At 50.4% G+C, this 22,439-nt stretch overlaps 1 protein-coding gene across 1 annotated transcript in view; it reads right to left on the reverse strand.

The window, feature by feature from the left end:
• ABHD2 (abhydrolase domain containing 2, acylglycerol lipase) overlaps nt 1-17,444 on the reverse strand; it is a 113,955-nt gene extending 96,511 nt beyond the window's left edge. The window contains exon 1 of the mRNA XM_075557844.1: nt 17,316-17,444. The gene's annotated coding sequence lies outside the window, so the exon portion shown is untranslated. The remainder of the gene's footprint in view (nt 1-17,315) is intronic.
• Nucleotides 17,445-22,439: the final 4,995 nt, after the last annotated feature.

Here is a 22,439-nt window from a genome sequence, read left to right on the forward strand (position 1 = left end):
TCTTGCCCCTCCATGCCCCATCAGAAATGATGTGAGAGCCCTAATAACAACAAGTAGCCTGGTCCCAAGCGATGCCAAGTGACGTTTACTTTTTTACCTGAAGCACTGAGTAAAAACCGGTTGCCGTGGAGTCAACTCTGACTCGTGGTGAGCTGACGTGTGTCAGAAAAGAACTGGGCTGCTGAAGGCTTTCAGGGGCTGATGTGTTGAAAGTAGTTGCCAGCCAGACCTTTCTTCTGAGGCACCTCTGGGTGGACTCCAGTTTCCAAGCCTTCAGTTGGCAGTGGAGCACAGTCGCCATTTGCACCACATCGGGAGTCCATGAACTGAGTGCGTAGGTCATTTCTTCGGCCAATCGCAGACCAGCAACTGCCCTGGTCGGTCGGGACCAGGTGAACTGGACTAGAGCAGCGAGCTGGCTCTGGGAATGACCAGGGGAAGGAGACAGAATGAACCAGGAGGAAGCAAGCCTCCTAATGGCATGGCCCAACATTCTCCACAAATCAGCTCCTACACGGTGAAGGAAGTGTCCTCAGTCATGCACAGTTTGGTAAAACAGAAGAGGAATTTACAAGGAATTAATACAATTATATTGACCTTTCAGGAGAAAGATAGGGCGTTCCACTCCCATAAAGCGTTCCAGTCTGGGGAAGGCACACAGGCAGTACCTGTCCTGCCCTCCAGGTAAAACCAAGACCTTGACATCGCTTTGTGTGCACATGATAACAGTTTTTTCGGCCACATTCTTCCACAAAGTCAGAAGGGCTATGGTCAACCTGCCAAGATCTCAGAAAACAGATGACAAGTTCCTGGTCGGAGACAGTTACCCACTGGGAGAACATGTGACGCGTACGTTTAAATGTCAAGAATGGCTACTAGCCCACAAGCTATCACGGAAGAAAGTCACGAAACTAAAAATACCTGAAAACGGAGTCACCAGTTAATCGCGCCTGCCCTTACTAAAAGACCGAAGGGAAGCTGGCCTCTCCCACTAGCAAACAGCCCTGGTGGAGGCGCTGAGCTTCCTACGAGACAAGGAACATCTAAGGGCCCAGGAAAATCAGAAGCAGGGTGAATTTCTCCCCCAAGAAACCATTCAATCCACACCTGGGAACAAACATTAAAAAAAAAAAATCATAGCCAGGTGCTTCCTCTCGGGAGATTCTAGACTTAAAAGTACAGGCGCGTTAACAAAAAGATCTGACGGCTTGAAACATCAAATGTAAAAATGTAAACGAATTAAACACCGGATTTACACAAAGCAACATCCTGGTTTAGGAGGCCCCAATCAACACAAGGTCCCAGGGTACTGGAACTTTTGAGAAGGGCCCTTGTGTGAACGTATTCCTGAATGTGCTGCTTCTCCAAGGCCCCTGTGCCAGATCGAAGCATGGGGCTTGGCCAATGCACACAGTCATGAGCCAGTGATGGAAACACCAACACAGGAGGCCCGTTGCAACAGGCTCTCTCACTCACCGTTCACCAAGGCAGGCATCATGAAGCGCTTTCAGGAGATGTGACCAATAGGCCAGGCCCTCGTATCCTCCCCAAGGGTAAGGCCTGACCCCACCAAGTTGCCACCAAGCGCAGGGCCCAGCTCGCCCCTCTCCTCGCTCTCTGATGATGAAATCTCTGGACGGCTCCCTCAGTGCTTGGCTGCCAACTCTTCACTGTGTGCGCAGAGATCTGGGAAAGTTCCAGGCTCCTTGCCCTTCAGAGGTGGAGAGAAGGTTCTGGGGGCTAAGGTATCTTGCATTCTAAGGCATGCTTTACCTCTGTTTTGTAAATACTTCAGGCTGCTGGGAGTAGAAACAGGGTGTCCTGCCAGTTTAAGAGCAGCAGGTTTGGAAGTCACTTAGCTCCCATGGTAACAAGCGCCCAAGTCTTAGGAGACAAGCTATTCCGGTGACTGTGAAAATAAGTCTGGAGGACTGCTTTATTGCTCAGGCCCTTGGGCTAAAAATGAAATAAAAAAATAGAGCCATGCCCCCAACTTCCAGGCCGCAACCCCAGTGGAAAGACTGGAGGTGCTGGATGGCGGAGGAGGGAGGGGATCCTAGTTGGGTCTCCACACAAGTAGATTCCAGTGGTGTCTGGCGCTATTCTCTCCACTTGAGCATGCGGTGCTGTGCAGCCCTGGGCAGGGCACTTGCCCTCGATGGAGATTTCGAGGCTTACTGTCAAGGCCTGGTGGCTGTAATAAAACATACAGCCTTTATCTGGTGAATCCCCTTGACCACCGACCAGGGGTGTGAGCAGTCTTGCTACCAGACAAGAGTGCACTGGAGAGAGGATTAATGTAGATATAGCTAGGTTACAATTTTACACCTTACCATTTATTCTCCCCGTACACCCATTTTAAATTTGTTCTTGTTTTTATTATTTTCTGCTCTTTTTTGATTGAGGTTTTTGTCTGCTTTATCTTGCTATGGCTCTTGGGTTGGCCTGCTTTTGTATGTTTTCCTTTATATGAAATTCAGGATAGGCAACTCTAGAGAGACAGTAACTGGATTGTTTCTTGGGGTTATGGCGGGGTGGTTGGGGAATATGGGGAGCTAGTAAGACATGAGTTTAAGAAAGAAGAAAGTGTTTTAAGATTGATTGTGGTCATCAGGAATGCACAACTCTATTTTTATTTTCATCATTTTATTGGGGGCTTGTACAACTCTGATCACAATCCATCCATCCATCCATCCATCCATCCATGCATCCATCGTGTCAAGCACATTTGTACATTTGTTGCCCTCATCATTCTCAAAACATTTGCTCTCTGCTTGAGCCCTTGGTATCAGCCACTCATTTGAAAGGATCAAATACTAAAGAAATTGAGATTAAAATGTCTGTAAATTGTAAAACACCTGCAGCTACATTGTAGACAAGATCTGTAGGATGCTTTGAACGCTTAGAGCAGGGGTTCTCAACCTGTGGGTTGTGACCCCTTTTTTTGGGGGGGGGAGGGTTGAACAACCCTTTCACAGGGGTCACCTGATTCATAACAGTCGCAAAATTACAGTTATGAAGTAGCAACAAAAATAATTTTATGGGGAACTGATTACAAGGATCTACATGTGGGGGACAGACAACAGAAAAGGGGGTGAAGGGAGATGCTGGATATGGCAAGATATGACAAAATAATAATTTATAAAGTATCAAGGGCTCATGAGGGAGGGGGGTAGGGGAGGGAGGGGGAAAAAAAGAGGACCTGATGCAAAGGGCTTAAGTGGAGAGCAAATGCTTTGAAAATGATTAGGGCAAAGAATGTACAGATGTGCTTTATACCACTGATGTATGTATATGTATGGATTGTGATAAGAGTTGTATGAGCCCCTAATAAAATGTTTTAAAAAAAGAAAAGAAAATAATTTTATGGTTGGGGGTCACCATAAGATGAGAAACTGTATTAAAGGGTCGCGGAATTAGGAAGGTTGAGAACCACTCCCTAGAGGAAAGCTGCCTTTTTAAATATCTCAAGATTAGAAAAATGTTCGTTTTCAGAGCAACCAGAGGGGATATTTCAACGACGGGGAATTGGTTCCTAAGTGGTCCTGAGTTCGGCTTTATTAGATTTCTCCACTAAGCATTCCAAAAGATCTAGAAAAACTGAAAATTCAAAGCTCTAAGATGGAACGGGTATCCTTCTGGGTTGGTCCGTCTTAGAGTATTGGCTTTTACATCGCTTTTCCAAAGTGAAGCTACAGAAGGAAGTTCATAGCCTTGATTGTTCTTGATCCCCACAATGCAAACAACTCTCTACTGTGCTAGGCCCCTCCCTCTGGCCTCCCAATCCCCCCCCCCTCTGTCGGCCTCTTTCAAAGGGCAAGTCCCAACTGCCAGCCTGAGGCCTCCTCTGGCAGCCTCCCTCCCTTCTCCACCTGTGCGTCAGGCTGCCTGCAGCAGGTAGGCACTGCTTGGAGTCCACTGCGGTTTCGGAGCTCCCTGAAGCATTCCACAGTGACGCAGGTGAGCCCCACTTGAGGCCCGCCCTCAGGCGCGTCCCCACGCTGAAGTTCTTCCCCCGCCAGGGAGTCCCAACACGGGAGTGGGTATTCCCAGGAGGTGAGGCGCCAACCATGACAGACAATGATTTCATCAGAAATGGGGACGTGCTTCTCCCAGACTGGGAAAGACCGGATGTCTTTGACCTGGGAACACTGGGCGCCGCCTCTTAGATCCACTGTGTAAGGGAAGAGGACACAACCCACTAAAGTATGGCAGTATCATGGGCGTGGCTTTTGGCCAACTTCACCCCACCACTTCCCAAGAATACAAAGCATCGTAGGGGTCCTCAAACTACAGCTCCGGGGTCACATGCGACCCGCCCAGGACATTTATCCGGCCTGCCGGGTGTTTTTGTTTTTTACTTCAAAATAAGATGTATGCAGTGTGCATAGGAATTTGTTCATAGTTGTTTTTTTTTTTTTTTAACTATAGTCCGGCCCTCCAGCGGGTCTGAGGGACAGTGAACTGGCCCCCTGTTTAAAAAGTTTGGGGTCAGGGTCAGGGAAAAAAAAAATAAATAAAAAGTTTGAGGAGCCCTGGTGGGGGCTATGGACGGAGTACAGTATAAGGCATCTGTGAAACAATTAGAAAACAGTGGGAAAAGCCCGATGTAATTAATCAAGTACTGCATTCTGAAGGGCCAACTACAAATGCTATAATTCAAACAAAAGGAGGCAGAGAGAAGGAGGGGGTGGACTCAGAGCTGGAGGGCAGAGGAGGTGAGGAGGAGGAGGGTGTGTGCAGATACTAGACTGAGCTCACAGGCTGAGCCAAGGTCTACGGATGCCAGGCAGTCGACAGATGGACAGACCGGGTCAGAGGGTGGGTGTGGGAGCGGCCGGAGTGCAAAAGTGGGACTGATGGGGTCTGGAGGGTCGTGTCACATACACACTGCCTTAGCCGGCACAGTGCGCATGGCAGGGACTGATGCGACACCGTACATGGGAAGAGCACTGAGATGGCAACCAGTCACCTGGCCCACCTGGCAACCAGTCACCTGGATGTTGGACAAGTTTTGCCAGTTACCACTGGAACATCACCGAGGGCCCTCAATAGCACCCAAGTTGTTCCGTACAATCTGTCAAGTGCAGGAACTGTCACCGGTGGTGACCCATCCCCTCCAGGCCCTAAAACTCTCACTGTTGCTTACCTTCTCATTGTGCAAACACCCCCATTGCTAGAACATCCGGAGGCTCTGTTCTATGGAAAAGCACGCGATGACTGCTCTCTCTCTATTCCGTGGGGCATTCGCACCTGTGTCCTTCTAGGTTCCCTCCTCGCTGTTTAAATTTGCAACAAATTTCAACTTAGGGTGTTAGGCAAGTAATGGGCTCCCCGTAGATATTGATTGCCTGAATGTGCGGCAAAGGTGTTCATATAAAACAGTGGTCCTCAACCTTCCTCATGCCGCGACCCTTTCATACAGTTCCTCATCTTATGGTGACCCCCAACCATAAAATGATTTCCGTTCTACTTCATCACTGTCATGTGCGACTGTTATGAATCAGGCGACCCCTGTGAAAGGGTTGCCCGACGCCCACCCCCCCAGGGGTCGCGACCCACAGGTTGAGAACCGCTGACCTAACACCTCATCCATCAGTTGAACGGCACTCTGTGAACAGGGAATCGTCACATTAGGCTGGGCTATCTGCCAGGTCGCTGGGGATCGACATGGGAAGCAGGCTGTCAGCAGCTATTGGGTACTTTAAAGAACATCTGGGAGTTTAGGCAGCTCATTAATTATCCATCCAAATGAAAGTTTTCCACTTTCCATTACTCAAAAAGAAAGAAAGAAAGAAAATCATTCCAGTGTCAGATTTCTTTCACTCTTTTTCCTGTTTGTTTAAAGAACACCTTGCTCTGTTCAAAAAGTTATAAATCTACTACAAAAACTATCTGACAAAAAAGATAACTCCAAGAGAAAACGGGCTGTCCTAGGCAGTAGGAAAAGGTTCACAAAAAGAAGTCAAGTCCGACTCCGTCCGCTGATTGGAGGCCTTTAGCTGGATTCTGACTGCCATCAGAAGCCTCATAACTCTGTTACTTTGTAACATCTAACATAACACAACTGTCTATGGCATTGCCAATGGACACAAGCTTATTTGGTCCCAAGAGTGGACATTTGAATATAATTAATCGTAGGCTAACCTAGAGCAAGCGGTCTGTGAGATTGTAAAATATGAAACTTAAAACAACTCACTGCCATGGAGTCAATTCACAGTAACCCTACATAAGAGCAGAAATTCTCCCATGGGTTCCCAAGGCTGGAAATCTTTCCGGGAACGGAGAGCCTCATCTTTCTCCTGCAGAGGTGGTTTCGAACTGCTGACTGATAGGTTAGCAGCCAATTGTGTAAGCTCAACTCACTACCAGGTCTCCTTATTGTAAAATACAGGTCCCATTTAATATCGCAGGAAGACGGAAAACATCCTTCCACAAAGGCCTCTGCAATTCTGGAAGCAGTGTGCGACGGCAGGCCATATCGCGGCTGTACAAAGATCTCTGCTTCGAGATGCCTGTCGGTGGGTGGGCACAGAGGGCGGCGGGGGGGCGGGGGTTGAGAGGTGACTCTGAGTGGGGTGAGGAGAGGAACGGGCCTTGGGGACTGACGGCATTGGGCTGCACTGCAGTGTTCCCTTTGGGCGAGTGTTGTACCCTCTGGGCACGTCAGCTTCCTTGCTCATTAAGGGGGGGCAATCATGCCTGCCTCAAGGAGTCACCGAGCGCCATCAGTGAGCCAACACAGGTCACGCGTCCTACGCCACAGCTTCCTGCTACCCCAGCAAACAAATCATGCAGGAGGGAGGCGGGGGGGAGGAGGGGGGCGCAGATGAGGAGCTGATACCAAGGGTCAAGTAGAAAGCAAATGTTTTGAGAACGATGAGGGCAACAGATGTACAACAGATGAGGGCAACAGATGTACAAATGTGCCATGGTGTACCCATCAGAGAAGGCGAAGGGAGGGCTCGCTTCATGCAAGAACAACACGGGGTCCCAGCCTGGAGCCAGACGCCAGGGGCCCTGGTTAGTCCAGTCTCTGACATGCCCAGGTGAAACCACTGTCAGTGCCACCTTAATTGTCCGTCTCTGGCAGGTAATGACAGAGCCATGCGCGCCCGTGCTCCTGTCCGTGCCCCCAACCATTAGCTACCAAGAGAAGCATCCTCCACGTGTGACCAGCAGGGTTGGGATGAAAACCTTTGTCCTGGCAGCCAGCGTCGCTCTCTGGCCGGCTTTACCTGGCAAGTAACTGGAGCTTTAACCTGCAGGAACACGGCGCCACACAAAATGCCTCTCTGTGTTGCGCTGTGGCTGACCGAGTCCTTGTGATGGCAAGCACCCCCTCATTTGCTCACAACACGCACTGGTGTTGACCGGGGAGCCCGACTCTACTTCCCTGTGGGCCAAGTGCATCCGTAGACATTACCTCATTCGGTTCTCACAGCAGCTCTGTGAGTCATTATTAATGCAAACAAGGAAACTGAGACCCAGTGAACTCCCTATGCCGGGGTCCAGGCAAGGGCCTAGGAATATTGAGGGCTCATTCGCCTTAGCAACCCTTTGCTGGGTAATGGATGGATGCCAACCACGGCAGCCCCATTGACAAACACACGCTCAGGCCCCGTTCTCATTCAAAGGGAATCTTGGAGAAAGCGGCATATTCCTCTTCTCAAGTCAAGGCATTTCTTGAGATTCCGGGTCAAGTCTTGACTTTCGCTATAATCTACTTGGAATGTCCCATCATCTCCCTAGTTAGAAAGGTGCCGTTTTCCATGTCACTGGGAACAGTGGAGAAGCACGGGCTGTAGGATCAGAATGGGGGGGGGGATGCCAGGGCATTTGGAACCCGAGAAGCTGAAGTCTGCAGTGTGAATCGGGTGCAGGCCAAGCAGGAAGCTGGGAGGGGCTGGAAGCTCAGCCAGCATTCATGGAGGCTCCGCTCTGGGCCAAGCACAGGTGTCCAGCCCCAGAGAAGATCCTCGAGGACAGGGGCCTGGCTCTGTGTCCGAGGGAGAGAGGGCTCAATGAATCTGTGCTGAGCAAATGCGAAACCTGCTCCTCAGTCCAATCACACCATCCCAGCAGGAGTGTGCGCCCCGTAAGTTTGGGGAAGCAGTAATGTCTGAAGGGGCTACCTGGCACATAGGGTGCCAAACAACGTGGACAATGGCTGACATCACAGGTTAAGTGAGGAAGGAAGGTGCAGAAAGCATGTACAACACGCTACCAATTATGTAAAGAAGAACAAGGGATATGCACACACATTTGCTAGGCCACACACAGAAATGATGGAACAAATATACAAGACACTAACAACACTGTCTGTTCTCCCCTGTTTTGCAAATATTTGCTTTTTGAATTTTTGTACCAGGTGAATGTGATCCTTTTCAAAAATAAATCATAAATGCCTCTACGGAACAAATTACCCTCTTTGATCAACAAATCGATTATAGAGGAAAGAATAATTAAAGAAATGGGAGGGGACCTGAAGTTTAGTTTTTGTTTGGTTTGGTTTTTATAAATCATTTTCCTGGGGGCTCTTACAGCTCTTATAACAATCCCTATATCAACTGTATCAAGCACACTGGTGCATATGCCGCCATTCTCATTTTCAAAAGACCTTCTATTTGAGCCCTGGGTGTCAGCTCCTCTTTTTTCCCGCCCTCATGACCCCTTGATAAATTATTATTATTTTTATATCTTATGCTGACCACAACAGCAATCTAGCTGAGAGACATTACTAAAAAGCAGAAGAAGGGCGAGCGTGAAGGTGGGGCAGGAGGAAGATAAAAGGAAACAGAAAAAACATCTAGGAAGCAAAGCTCTGGGTAGAGGTATAAACATAGGTGTGCACATATGTAAATACATTAGTTCATAAAAATAGAAGTACTGGCCTATGTACATATATTTATATGGCCCTACACTGACGTAGTGGATGGACTTTGGGCCCTGATTCAACACAAGAGCACTTTGTTCCAACAATCAGGCATTCTGTGACACTCACCCTCCTGGCACGATCACTGAAGACAAAATGGGTGCATAATACAGCATCTGGAGTCTTAAAGCCTTGAAGGTAAACAAGCGGCCATCTAGCAGAGAAGCAACAAGCCCACCTGGAAGAAACACACCAGCCTGTGCGATCATGAGGTGTCAACGGGATCAGGTAACAGGCATCAGAAGACCCCAAACAAACAAACCCTATTGTTGAGAATGAGGGGAGCAGAGAACCAAAACCCAGCTGCAGACAATAGAACATCCCCTCACAGAAGGGTCACAAGGAAGGGATGAGTCAACCAGGGTGCACTAACTCATCGATGAAACTCACAATATTCCTCTGGTTCCTTGAGGTTTCCTCACCCCCCACTATTAAGACTCCAGAGCTGCCTTTCTTTGCGGGCTAGACTGGAGCATGTACATAGGTACAGATAAGAGATAAGAGCTCACGACATATGGGATCCGGGAACAGAAATGGAGTAGCAATACCAGGAGGGTAGGGGGAAGGTGGGGAGTAAAGGGAAGGATGAGGGAACCGATAACTCCGGGCCTCCATCACCCTCCCAATTGTTCCCACGCCGAGCCCATTGTTGCAGCCACTGTGTCAGACCATCCCCTTGAGCGCCTCCCTCCGCTTTACCATGCATGACGTCTTTCTCCAGGACAGTCTTTCCTGACGACATGTCATAAATGTTGACACATACAGAGCGAGCCCTGTTTCAATCCTGAACTTTTTTAAACAAACAGAAAAGAAATGTAAGAAAAAGCTCTTATGACATTTTAAAACCCCTGGAAGTTAGAACAATGACTGTACATTTGATGGTAGTAAGGAATTACTGCCCAAGACCGGGGCACTGATCCAGTCCCCGCAAAGCCCAAGCCCAGCTTCCAATATCAGCTCACCTTATTGCACCCTGGCCGCGCAGTTCACACCACCTGAAAGAGTGGGCGCACGGACACACAGCAATGCCAGGCTGGGTGGCCCTAAGGAATGGCCCGGCTTCCCAGCGAGAGTGGCCAGCACGGTGTACGAGCGCGGAAGGATAGATTCCTTGCCTCTGGCCCTCCCAAGCACTTCCAGCGGGATTCCATTTCCACTGACTTACCCCATTAGCAGTCTAAGTGTGTTCTGTCCAGAAGATTGTTCCTTATTCTGAGAGACTGACCTCCTGACAGTTTTGGCGTTAAAGTCGTTTTTCTTAAATGGATTGGCAGTGGTGGTACATGAAGGCCCTCACTGGAAACACTGAAGTTTGGTAATGCTACATTGGCCCTCCTTGGCATGGCTTAAGTGAAGCACATTCAAACTCCATGCGTACACAGGTAGGGATGCTTTTCAGAGTGTCTGTTCCCTTACCCTAGAGCAGCGGTTCTCAACCTGTGGGTCGCGACCCCTTTGAAGCTTGAAGGACCTTTTCACAGGGGTCGCCCGATTCTAAGCGATAGCAAGATGACAGTGATGAAGTAGCAACGAAAATAATTTTATGGTTGGGGGGTGGTCAGCACCACATGAGGAACTGTATGAAAGGGTGGTGGCATGGGGGAACTTGAGACCCACTGCCCTGGAGGGACTAGACAGAGCACACTGACCACACCACACCCCTCTCCCCCCTCCATCACACGGTGTCTGTGCTGCCGCTGGATGAGCCTGTCGGCACCCGACTGCAGAGAACACAGGACAAGAGAGCAATGACTCTGGACTGCACTGGCTGGCTAACATCTTGAAGACGCAAAACTCAAGTCCAAGGTGACTCCACATCAGATCAAAGGTTAAAAACAAGCAAGATGCAGGCCCCCGAGACACGGCAATAACTCAGAAGACAAAGAACACCGAGTGTCTCGGCGAGGTCATGGCCGAGACAAGCATGACCCTAGGAGAATCCTCAGAATACAGAGAAGTCTGTGTGAGCACTGAGAACCAGGCGAGGCCACTGGGGATTTGGACAGGAAGCACCCAAGTCCTCTATGGCAGTCTTGATTTGATGCAAGGCTTGTCAGGGGCAGACCCCGGAGGAGGAGATTTGGAGAACCGGGGACATGCCTGTCAGAGGAGGTCCAGGTTTGGGAAAGATGCTTCACGGAGGAGGAGGAGGAGGCGTGAGTGCTGGCTTTGCTTGGGGAGCGAGAGGGAAAGGGGGCGGGGCAGCCCAACAGGGAAGCCTGGGATGAAGGGCCAAGACCAATTGGAGAGGGGATCAGAAATGTGTGTCAGGGAGGGCGGAGGCTGCTCTGGAGACCAAGAGAAAACACAGCAAGCTTTTCCTGGCAAATCCAGTACATTCCTCCCACAGAGCAAGGTGAAAGGCCCCAGGCCCCACGCAGCTCCTTCTGGTCACACCACCCTCTTCACAGGCTGCCCAAGGAAAAGCTCTCACCCCGTGTCTTCAGGCTTACAGCTCCATGGTAAGGAACTGCACCTGCCCCCAAACACCCGCAACAATGCTTTACCAGGTCCAGGTGGTACTGCCACCCAAGCAGAATTGGTTCTTAGTCTCTGAAAGGAGTCCTGGTGGGATAACGGTTACAGAGTTGGGCTGTGAACCAAAAGGTCCACAGTTCGAACCCACCAGCCACTCTGTGGGAGAAAGATAAGGCTTTCTACGCCTGCAAAGCATTCCCATCTCAGAAACCCACAGCAACAGTTCTGCTCTGCTGTAAATGGCCACTATCTGTTGAAATCGATGTGGCGGCAGTGACCACATCACTGAGGGGTCTAAGTGGTGTGTGCTTGACTATTAACCTGAAAGCTGGTGGGCTCAACCTCCCAGTCACCGTGTATGCCATTGGGAAATATGCTGTGTGTCTGAAAAGGGAGGACAGAATATTCTTAATTAAGTTGCTGGCAATCCACTGTCACCAAACTGATTCTGACTCACCGTGGACCTCTGACCAAGGTTTGAATCTTTGTGGAAGGAGCCTGGTAGCACGAGCCTGCTCACAAGGTCAGCAGGGCAAATCCACCAGCTGCTCCCTAGGAAACAGAGGTGGCAGTCGACGCCAATACAAACATACAGCCTCGGAAATCCTCTGGGACGGTTGTCCTTTGCCCTGTAGTGTGGCTGAGTTGGAATCGACTCAGGGGCATGCAGCTTGGTTTTATCTTTTGGCTTGATTTTTGTGGGAGTAGACGGTCACATCTTTGTCCTGTGAAGTGGCTGGTGGGTTGGAACGGCCAACCTTTTGGTTAGCAGGGGAGCTCTTAACCGTGGCAGCAGCAGGGCTCCGTGCAGTGGTTTATAGCTGAATCCAGAGTCTTGGGAGGTGCAAGGTGAAGAGCAACCCTAGGGGGCAGGGGGCAGGGTGGAGAGACTTATTTACTCTGCCTAACCGTAGGTGTCTTTTGAATGCGTTTCTTAACCATGCGAATGTGTTACCTATTGTTACCTATTTTTTTAAAAAATGTGCATGAAAACCATAAACATCTTTTAACCGAATCAAATCAATTTAATAAAGCAGTTTTATGCAGTGAGCCAAATGTACTCGCTAATCTGGCGATGGTGTGGCTGGCACACATCAGATTCTGCTGTCCCGGGACCCAATGCCCCTCCTCTGACTGCCAACAAAGGGCAATCAGAAAGCAGGCAAACCCAAGGGCACCACATGCCCCATTTCTCCAGTAAGGGCCCCACCTGGCTGCTGGCTAACTGTTGCCACAACAACCAAGTAGGAGGCTGGGTCTGGTGTACCAAGCCCTGTGCCCAACTACACAGGCCTCCTGGGCAACCGCCATCCCATCCTCTGTCCACACCAGCCCTTTGATAAACAGAAAAGAGTTTATCCCAAGCCATGACGCCCCGGATAAAGTAAGAACAAGAACAAAATTAATTCTCAGGCAGGAAAAAGCTCCTTAAGGGAAATGATCCCGGCACCAGGATGGGTTAAAATTGGGCTGCTAAGCACAAACCCACCAGTTCAAAACCACCAGCTGCTCCGAGGGGAAAAAGAGGATGCTTTCTACCTCTACTCCTGTACAGAGTGACCGTCTCAGCAGCCCGCGGGGGGAGTCCTACTCTGTCCGACAGGGTCAGGCTGACTTAGAATCCACTCCATGACCGTGAGCTTGGCTTTGACTTTGACTTGGCATGTATCAACATGGGCCTCGCAGCACAGAGGTGAAGCATTCCTTAGCTACCCAGAGGGCTGCAACAGCTGACCCCAACCCCAGGGCTGCACCACCCTAATGGCAGGCCCCGTCAGGAGGCAGCCTGCTCTTCCCGAATTCTGTTTCTGGGGATAGGTCAGCCCTGGATGAAAGAGCAAAGCTTACATACTTCATGCTTCGTGTCATCTGCACTCTAAAATGGCCGAGGAGTCCTCACCCCCCACTAAATGCCTGCACATTCTGAGCAAGCAGGAACTCACAGCAGACCTGCCACACGGAAGCCCATGATGCCAAAAGTCTCTCTCTGCCAGGACTTTTCCAAAGACCCGGTTTAGGCACAAACTAAGGCAGGCGCTGGCCAGTTTTCTTTCAGTAGACCCAAAGGAAGCGTTCCAGGCTCTGGGCGGGTGCCCTGGGTCACCGCAGCGGGAACCCCCAGCCTCCCAGGAGACGGTGACGGAGGAACAGATGTGAACCTGTCACCAGCATACGCGTGAGATACGAAAACAAGAGTATCGCTGAGCGGAGAGGGGGCTCCTGTTAACACACAGCGAAGACACAACGCCAGTTCTTCTAAAGTGGTTGAGCTTTAACCGGAATGGCCTGAAACAAGGACGCCAAGCCTCCGAATCAACTCTTAAAGGAACACGAGGGCAAAGACTGCGCCCACCCAAGAACCGTGATCTACGGTGCGGTCTAGAAACAGGTGAGCACAGAGAAGTCAGCTGTGCGGACGGAACTCCTGCAAGAAATAGAAAGAGTGGCCCCCACTCAAAGGGACGCGTCAGGGGCTGACAAAAATGAGGGCACTCCGAGGGAGGAAAATGAGGCTTTCTGCTCCTGTAGAGAGTCGCAGTCCCGGAAACTCACAGGGTTGCTATGAGTCAGAACCAACTCTTTGGCAGTGAGTTTGGTTTTTAGCTATTCATCAAAAGGAAACGAAGGTGAAAGTCAGGAGATGGGCCCCTTCTGGCTAAAACGGGCCATCTGACTTATGTCAAGTCCTGGAAAAGCCCAGAATGAATGCAGATAAACCAATGGACAGGCCAGACGGCCCCACACTCCCTCCAGCCATACCAGGCTGGCGAGGGCCTGCTTGAGTGACTAAGTAGCTTGCTTAAATGCACTTGACACATGATCCCCGAACTTCCGAAAAGCACTTAATACGGCAGCTCATGAAATCTTAATCTAAAAATGTTCATCCATTTATAATCAGGCTACCTCACACTGGCACCGGGGGAGGGAGGCTGGACTGAGGGAAGGAATCCATACTTGGAAGGAAGCCAAGGGGATTGGTATCATCAGGGAGTTGGCCTATCATTTTGAGGTTTCTCTCTCTCTCTTTCTGCAAGAGTCTAAGAGAAAGAAAAAGACGTGGAGTCTGAAAAGGGTGTGATTACAAGGGGCAAGGGGACCGGGTTACCTGATTCAATGAAGGATGGGAGAAGAACAAAGAAAATGCCATGTCTTGGAAAAATCCACAGACATCTGCTAACATGAACTAGGGGATATGTTTCAAGAGCACTGTGGGTTGGGGGGGGGAGGGTAAACAGGGAAACAAAGGAATAAACAAAAAAAAGCTCCTAAAAAGAAATCTTGGATAGCAATTATGGAGAGAAAGAAAAGTACACAAAATAGCAATAGACAGGGAGCATTGTCTGGGGCGGGGGCGGGGGCCCAATACAGGTCATAGAGAGAATATTCTGCATCCTGGTTTGGGGAGCGGCATGTGGGGTCTCCAAAGCTGAGGGCAGCCATCTAAGATACAATGAAGGTCCTGGCTGGAACAAAGGAGAGGAAAGACAGCAATTAGACCACAGGGCTAATGGCCCACAAAAACCAGACTGAAAAGACAAACACACAACAATAATCACAAAAAAATCACAGCCGGAGACCAGAAGAACTAGATGGTGCCCAGCTACCCCTATTGATCACTCTGAGCATGGGCCCAGCAGCTGAAGTCTCAGGAAGAGTGGGAGATAAACTTGAACAAAATTCAAATTCATAAAGACCAGACCTACTGATCAGATAGAGCCTGGAAGAACTCCTGAAACTATTGCCCTCTGAGATCCTTTAACCTGGAGCTAACACCACTCCCAGAGGCCACCTTTCAGCCAAAGAACAGATTGGTCTACAAAATAATCAGTACCACCCATGAAGATCAATCAGCACAATCAACTACAGGTGACCAAATTGGCAACATGTGGCCAGAACCAAAGGGAAGCTGGAGGGGTGGGAATGGGGAAGGGATGGTGGGACAGGGGAGTGCAGACACAGTGCAGGGACGACAGCCAACATCAAGAGACGTCTGTGTCAGAACTGAATGAGAAACGAATTTGCTAGGCAAACTTTCACCTAAAACGCAATGAAGTGCCCCCCAAAATAACAACAACAAAAGGGCAATGGAACACCAACCACCTTTAGCCAATACTTACTGTGTCATTATAATGTGCCGGGTGCTGTCTGAATTGCTTCAGCTATAGTAACGAGTGTAATCGTAAAAATAACCTTTGAATGCAGGTCCTATTGTGATCCTTGTTTCATATGCGAGGGCACACTTAACCCAGGGAGGTTATGGGACTTGCCTGAAGTTACATAGCCAGTAAGAGGTCGGCACTCCAATGACCAAATCAATCCTCCCAGCCTCTCGGGGTTCCCCTAGAACTTTAAGCACCTGGGTTTGTGAGTGAGCTAACTAGGCTAGGAATGGAAATTCAAGTCATGCCTTTGACTAGACCCAGGGTCAAAGACCGAGCCTTTAGTCATGGCTCTGTGACGATGACCAACCAGCCCTGTGACCTCTCCTAGCCTGTTTCCCGCCCCCATGCACTGGGAAGACTGGATTCGATGAACTCTAAGATGTCTTCTGAAAATGCCACAGATTCCTGCTGGCAACCTGCAGGACATGGAGCCATCAGCTCTCTGACTGGCTAGCCAACAGTGAATTCATCCTCAGACCGGCCCCAAGAGGCACGAAGACCCTTTCTCTGCTTCCTGACCTTCAGAGCATTATGATGTCCTCTTGATTCAGGCAGACGACAGAAGGTAGTGAAGGGGGAGGGTGGGCGCTTTGGCTTCTCTTTTAGATTCTGCTGCAATGAAACGGCCCTTGGAAGCTGTGGGTACAGATTGCATCAACTCTGACAAACCTACTAGCTCGGGAGGGGGTGGTCCCTCTCAGGAGTCTGTTTTGGGAATCTGCCTTTGGATCTGGTCACTGGAATTCTGGGGAAGCTGGGAACAAGTGGCGCTGCAAACACAGCAGGTGAGCTGGGAATGAGATTTACAGCAGCGGTCCGCCCGTGGCTCCGAGGGAGTTTCTTGATGGCTGAATAAACCTCTTCTAGCCTCTTCTTATGAACTGAGACCTCAAAATTCATTAGGAGGGGAATTCTACACCTACCTGCAACTCAAAGAACCCCTGAAGCATGCATCTCCAGTGGTCTTAAAGGTCAGGCAGAGTAAATCTGTAAGTGAAGAAGGGCCTTAGGTGGTCATGCAATCCCTTCTTGGGAGTCTTCTCCAAGGATCCTTGACAGGTCTCTGCCATTCCACTTCTGCCTGGCCACTTCCAAGGTCGAGGAGCCGGCTACCTCTCCTGGCAGGCAGTTTCCTACGCTGCTTGGGAAGCCCAGGAAGAACTAAACAGTGCTTGGGTCCAGGCTATGCTCAGTAAGTGCCTCCAAGTGCGTCAAAAGCTGCCTCTCTAGAACTTGAACCCATTGGTTCTGGGTGCGCCCCTGAATCTCTGGGGTTCCTTGTAGAGCCCGGGCTATAATCAGGTCCCTCGGCCCTCTCCTGCCAGGTGCGGGTCTCGGACCGACTGCGTTCTTCAAGCCTGGGCCTGCACAGCGCTCCCAGAGCCCTCACATCCCAAGAGTGCGCACCGATGCGGGGCCAGCCAGCAAGAGAGGCCGAGGTTGGGGTTGTCCCCAACCTCGTTTCCTGGGGTAGGAAGGGGACAAAGGGCCTTCAGGAAGGCGTATCCGCCTACCACCGCCGCGGTTCGGGCTGTCACCTGCCAGTGCGCCAGCCGGCCCTCGGGACCCCGCGGCCCCAGGTGACAAACACGGAGGATCCCCGGGTAGCCGGAGCGCGCAGGTTGCGACGCGATGGGCCGAACAACCCCGGCGCTGGGCACCGCGGGGCACAGGGATTCGGGCCAACGGATCCAGGGGACGATCCCGGCTTCCCGGCGCTCGCTCGCCTGTGACTTTACCTGTGTGTGGTTGCCTACAGCGCCCCAGCTCGCCCTCAGTCCGGCTCCTGCAGCTCCGCGGCGGCCAGCCGCGCTCATGGAAATGCAGCCGGAACCCCTGGCCAGCGCTGCTCCCGCCGCTACCGGCCCCGCCCGAGCAACTGCGGCCACGCCCCTGGCAACCGATAACGCCACGCCCCTTACCACGGAACCAGTCCGTTCATTGGGCGGCCCAGCCGCTCCTCTGCTAGCCCGGCAGCCTCATTGCGCCCGGAGAGGTGTCCATTGGTCAGCGGAGCCGCTCTTCAGGATGAAGGCTGGGCCCTTGGCGGGGAGCGCCTAGACAATTGGTTGCTTTTGACGTCCCTAGCCCGTGAGCTAAGACGCGATTGGGCCAGCGTGCCCGGAGCGAAGCTGGGGGAAAAGAGGGTGGCTACGAGGTGGACCGTGTTTGATGCTGGCCGGGGCGGGGTGGCGAGGGACAATTGTGACCTCTGCCTGGTTTGGGGCCTTGAGGTCAGACGTCGATGGGGAGTTGGGAGCCGGGAGACTGGCTGGTGGCTTCACTGCGAGGTTCGCGCGGGGCCAGAGCGGCCGGCCGACTCACCTGTAGCTGTGGACACCAGGGCCGAGATTGAGGGTCCTGCCGGGAGAGGAGGTGGATGGATGGGTCGTGAGTCACCAAACAAGGAGGAGAGGAAAGGGCGTGGAGGCAGCCGCTTGGGGCCCCCTCCTGCTCTCAGGGCGAGAGGACCGTGCCTGGCAGTGTGGACTTTGGCTATTGTGCAGTGCGCTGGCGATCCTTAACCCGTCCCGCGCCCGGGTGGCAGCAGAGAGTGGTGGGAACAACTAGTCCTGTGGGTCAGAGCTGGAATCGAGCCTCCTGCTAGTGCGCACTGATGGGGCTGCTTGTATGGCTTCGGGCAAGGGCCGTCCTTTTCTGCTCGTGGACCCAGGGTAACAATAATACTTGATGCGAAAATTAAGCAACCCTAATAAGCACAGTGCCTGGAACTCAGTTGGCATTCCATCCAGAATGGTTCCCCACCCACTCACCACCAGCCGTCCATGGAACCAGGCCCAGTTCTAAAATTCGACGAGCCCGAAAACGCTTCAGCTTTCACAACGGCATGTGCTTTACCAGGAATAGAACACTTGATTGACTTGAGATGCAATCCCTTACTTTAAGGGTAGACAGAAGGGGCCCTCCTGGCTCGGTGGGTTAGGCATTGGCAAAACAAGATAGGTGGTGCAAACCCACCAGCTACCAAGGGAGACCGTCTGTGGGTTCACCACGAGGCAGAATTGGCTCAGCGGCAGGGTGTTTGGTTTTAAGGGCAGATTTAAGTGGTTTTAAGTTCCACTGTGTCGGTTTGAACTATCGACCTTTAGGTGCGCAATTGAGTGAGCATGATCTTTGTGCCACTCGGGGACTACCCAAACAAAATAGAGCCAACCGGTTTTGTTTGTCCAGTCGATTTCAACTCATAGCAGCCCTAGAGGACGGAAAAGAACGGTGCCAGGTTCCCACTGCTGGAAGTCGATCACTCAACTTTTATCTCTGTCCTCAGGCAGCCGAGAGGTTCAACATGCTGACCTTTGTGTCCAAGCCGGGTGCTTTCACCAACATGCTACCAAGGGGCCTATCGTGCACGTGAAATCGATGGTGGACTCCTGGAGCTCCTTCCCCGTCCCAGCGGTGTGGACTGAACAGGCCCACTGGATTTACACTGAGATCCTTTGGCCTCCCTTTGTGTTTTTTTTAAATTTTTACTAGAAAGAAATTTTAATAAAATTCAAAAATGTCTTGATGAAAAAAAGGCAAGGGAAGTTGTACCAGGAAAATTTTCCATCACGACAATGCACCTCTTCATTATTGAAGATAGCAAAGAATTTTGTTGGTAAACCCTATCCCATCTAACCTACAGGCCTGATCTTACCCCTTAATACTTTTTTTCTTTTTTTATTATATTATTAGGGACTCATACACCTCCCATCACAATCCATACATACATCAATTGTGTAAAGCACATTTGTACATTCATTGCCCTCATCATTCTGAAAGCATTTGCTCTCTACCCAAGCCCCTGGCATCAGGTCCTCATTTTCCCCCCTCCGTCTCCTCTCCCTCATGAACCCCTGATAATTTATAAATTATTATTTTGTCATATCTTGCTCTGTCCCACGTCTCCCTTCACCCCCTTTTCTGTTGTATGTTCCCCAGGGAGGAGGTCACATGCAGATCCTTGAAATAGGTTCCCCCTTTCCAACCCACCCTCCCTATGCCCTCCCAGTATCACCACTCACACCACTGGTCCAGAGAGAATCATTCGCCCTGGCTTCCCTTTGTTTCCAGTTCCCATCTGTACCAGTGTACCTCCTCTGGTCTAGTCAAGCTTACAAGGTAGGATTCAGATCATGACAGTGGGAGGGGGGGAAGGAAGCATTTAGGAACTAGAGGAAATTTGTATTTTTGATCGTTCTATGTCACACCCTGACTGTCTCGTCTCCTCCCCAAGACCCTTCTGTAAGGGGATGTTCAGTGGTCTACAAATGGGCTTTGGGTCTCCACTCTGCACTCCCCCGCTCATTCAGTATGGTAAGATTTTTGTTCTGATGATGCCTGATACCTGATCCCTTGACACCTCGTGGTCACACAGGCTGGTGTGCTTCTTCCATGTGGGCTTTGTTGCTTCTGAGCTAGATGGCCGCTTGTTTACCTTCAAGCCTTTAAGACCCCAGACGCTATCTCTTTTGATAGCCGGGCACCATCAGCTTTCTTCACCACATTTGATTGTTCACCCACTTTGTCTTCAGAGGTTGTGTTGGGAAGGTGAGCATCATAGAATGCCAATTTAATAGAACAAAGTATTCTTGCATTGAGGGAGTGCTTGAGTGGAGCCTTTGGCCTGCCTTTGAGTCTGCTGCCATTGCTCTAGTTTCCACTCCGTTGTCATGTTACCAGAAAGGCGGGGGGGGTTCATCTCAAATCCACTGCTATCAAATTGATTCTGACTCAGAGTGACCCTAGCTCAGAATGAAGCCGGCCCATAGGGTTTCCAGGGCTTTGAATCAGTAGGTGAATACAAATAGCCACTCAGGGACTTACCCAAACCCACCCCAACCCAAGTCGATTCCAACTCATACAAACCCTACAGGACAGAGTCGAACTGCTCCCCAGGGTTTCTGAGGCTGCCAAACTTCCCCGGAGCACAAAATCTTGCCTTTCTCCCTGGTGGCATGGTGGTTAAAGCACTTGGCTGCCAAAGGAAAGGGCCCTGGTTCAAATCAACCAGTTCCTCTGCAGGAGAAAGTTGTGGCAGCCTGTGGAGGTCTGCTTCTATAAATATTTGGAAATCCCATGGCCATTGAGGTGATGGGGACGCATATGGGACAGGGCAGACCTATAAGTATCTGAGACTGAAAGTCTGAGTGCAGAAACAGACTGCCTCCCCTCCTTCCACACAGGCCGCTGTCCTATTAGGTCACTGTGACGTGGACTCCACTCAATGACAGTGAGTTGTTTCTGTTGTGACTGTCTTACTCTTTACACCAGTGGTTCTCAATCTGCCTGATGCTGTGACCTTTAATACAGTTCCTCATGTGGTGGTGACCCCCAACCATAACATTATTTTCGTTGCTACTTCATAACTGTAATTTTGCTACTGTTATGAATCATAATGTAAATATGTGATAGGCAGGATGTATTTTCATTGTTACAAATTGAACAAAGTTAAACATCATTGAAGCATAGTGATGAATCACAAAACAATATGGAATTATATATTGTGAAATATTTATGTGTTTTCTGAAGGTCTTAGGTGACCCCTGTGAAAGGGTCATTTGACCCCCAAAGGGGTCTCGACCCACAGGTTGAGAACCTCTGCTTTACACAAACTTCCAACCTTCCACTGAGCTCTTAACCACTGTCCCACCAGGATATTTTAAATCCTAAATCAAACCCACTGCCGGGCAGTCTATCCCACTCCATGGAGATCTGATAGGGTACAGTGGAACTCCGTAAGCTTTCTGAGACTGCCACTCTTTACAGGAACAGACAGTCTCATCAGTCTCTCTCAGGGCAGTTGGTGGATTCGAACTGCCAAACTTGCCGTTAGCAACCCAACACCTAACCCAGTGTGTCACCAAGACGCCTTAATTTCACTTCAGTGTTTGTTTATTCCTCTATATTCTCATCTATTTGGGGAAAGAAAACCGAGGGCGTGGGTAGAAAAGGATTTTCGTGAGGGACTCCTTCCCACCCCTGGTCCTGACTTGATGTTAAAAGAACTCGGGTTTCCAGAAAAGAGCTTTAGACTAATCACTGGTTGTGCATGTTTGTTGTGTTGTGTCTTTAAGTAGCACTGCTCAGTGGTCAAACAATTGCTAGACTTAACCTTGGTTCCCAACCTGAGGGTCGCGACCCCTTTGGGGGTCGAACGACCCTTTCACAGGGGTCGCCCGATTCATAACAGTAGCAGAATGACAGTTATGAAGTAGCAACGAAAATAATTCTCACCACATGAGGAGCTGTATTAAAGGGTCATGGCATTAGGAAGGCTGAGAACCACTGTGTTAGGGAAACCAATCCAGCCAAAGGGGTTTTCTCCTGCCTGAGTTTGTTAAGGAAGATAAGGGTGGCTTATTAAGTTACGCCTGACATCAAGGATGATTTCCCCAGTTTAACTCAGAGCCTCAGAAGACAACTGCTGGTAGGCTCATCACTATGTAAATAGATTTACCCTGTCTCCCTACCCCCCCATCTCAGCCGAGAGTTCCAGAAAAAGAACTGGGGTTCAGTTCTGAAACATGGCTGTGACACAGAGGCTCAGAAAGAGGCGACGCAGGCAGAGGATGAAAGGGGCAAAGTGCATAAAACAGTGCTTGGCACACGCTTGGCACGCAGCTGTCTTTGCGTTGACCCTGACTCATGACATGCACACGGGTGTCAGAGTAGACCCGACTCGATCACCAGGCCTTTCTTCTGAGGTTCCTCTGAGCGGACCGGGAACTTCCAGCCCCTCAGTTACCAACCCAGTGCTTTAACTGTTTGCACCAGCCCCGGACCTCACTGGACTTTTAATACATTAAAAGTTGTTTACAGTTATACGGTTCCAGTGATTGCAGGAACCCAATCAAGACCCT

This window comes from Tenrec ecaudatus, chromosome 9 (genome assembly GCF_050624435.1).
Source record: "Tenrec ecaudatus isolate mTenEca1 chromosome 9, mTenEca1.hap1, whole genome shotgun sequence".
Taxonomy (NCBI): domain Eukaryota; kingdom Metazoa; phylum Chordata; class Mammalia; order Afrosoricida; family Tenrecidae; genus Tenrec; species Tenrec ecaudatus.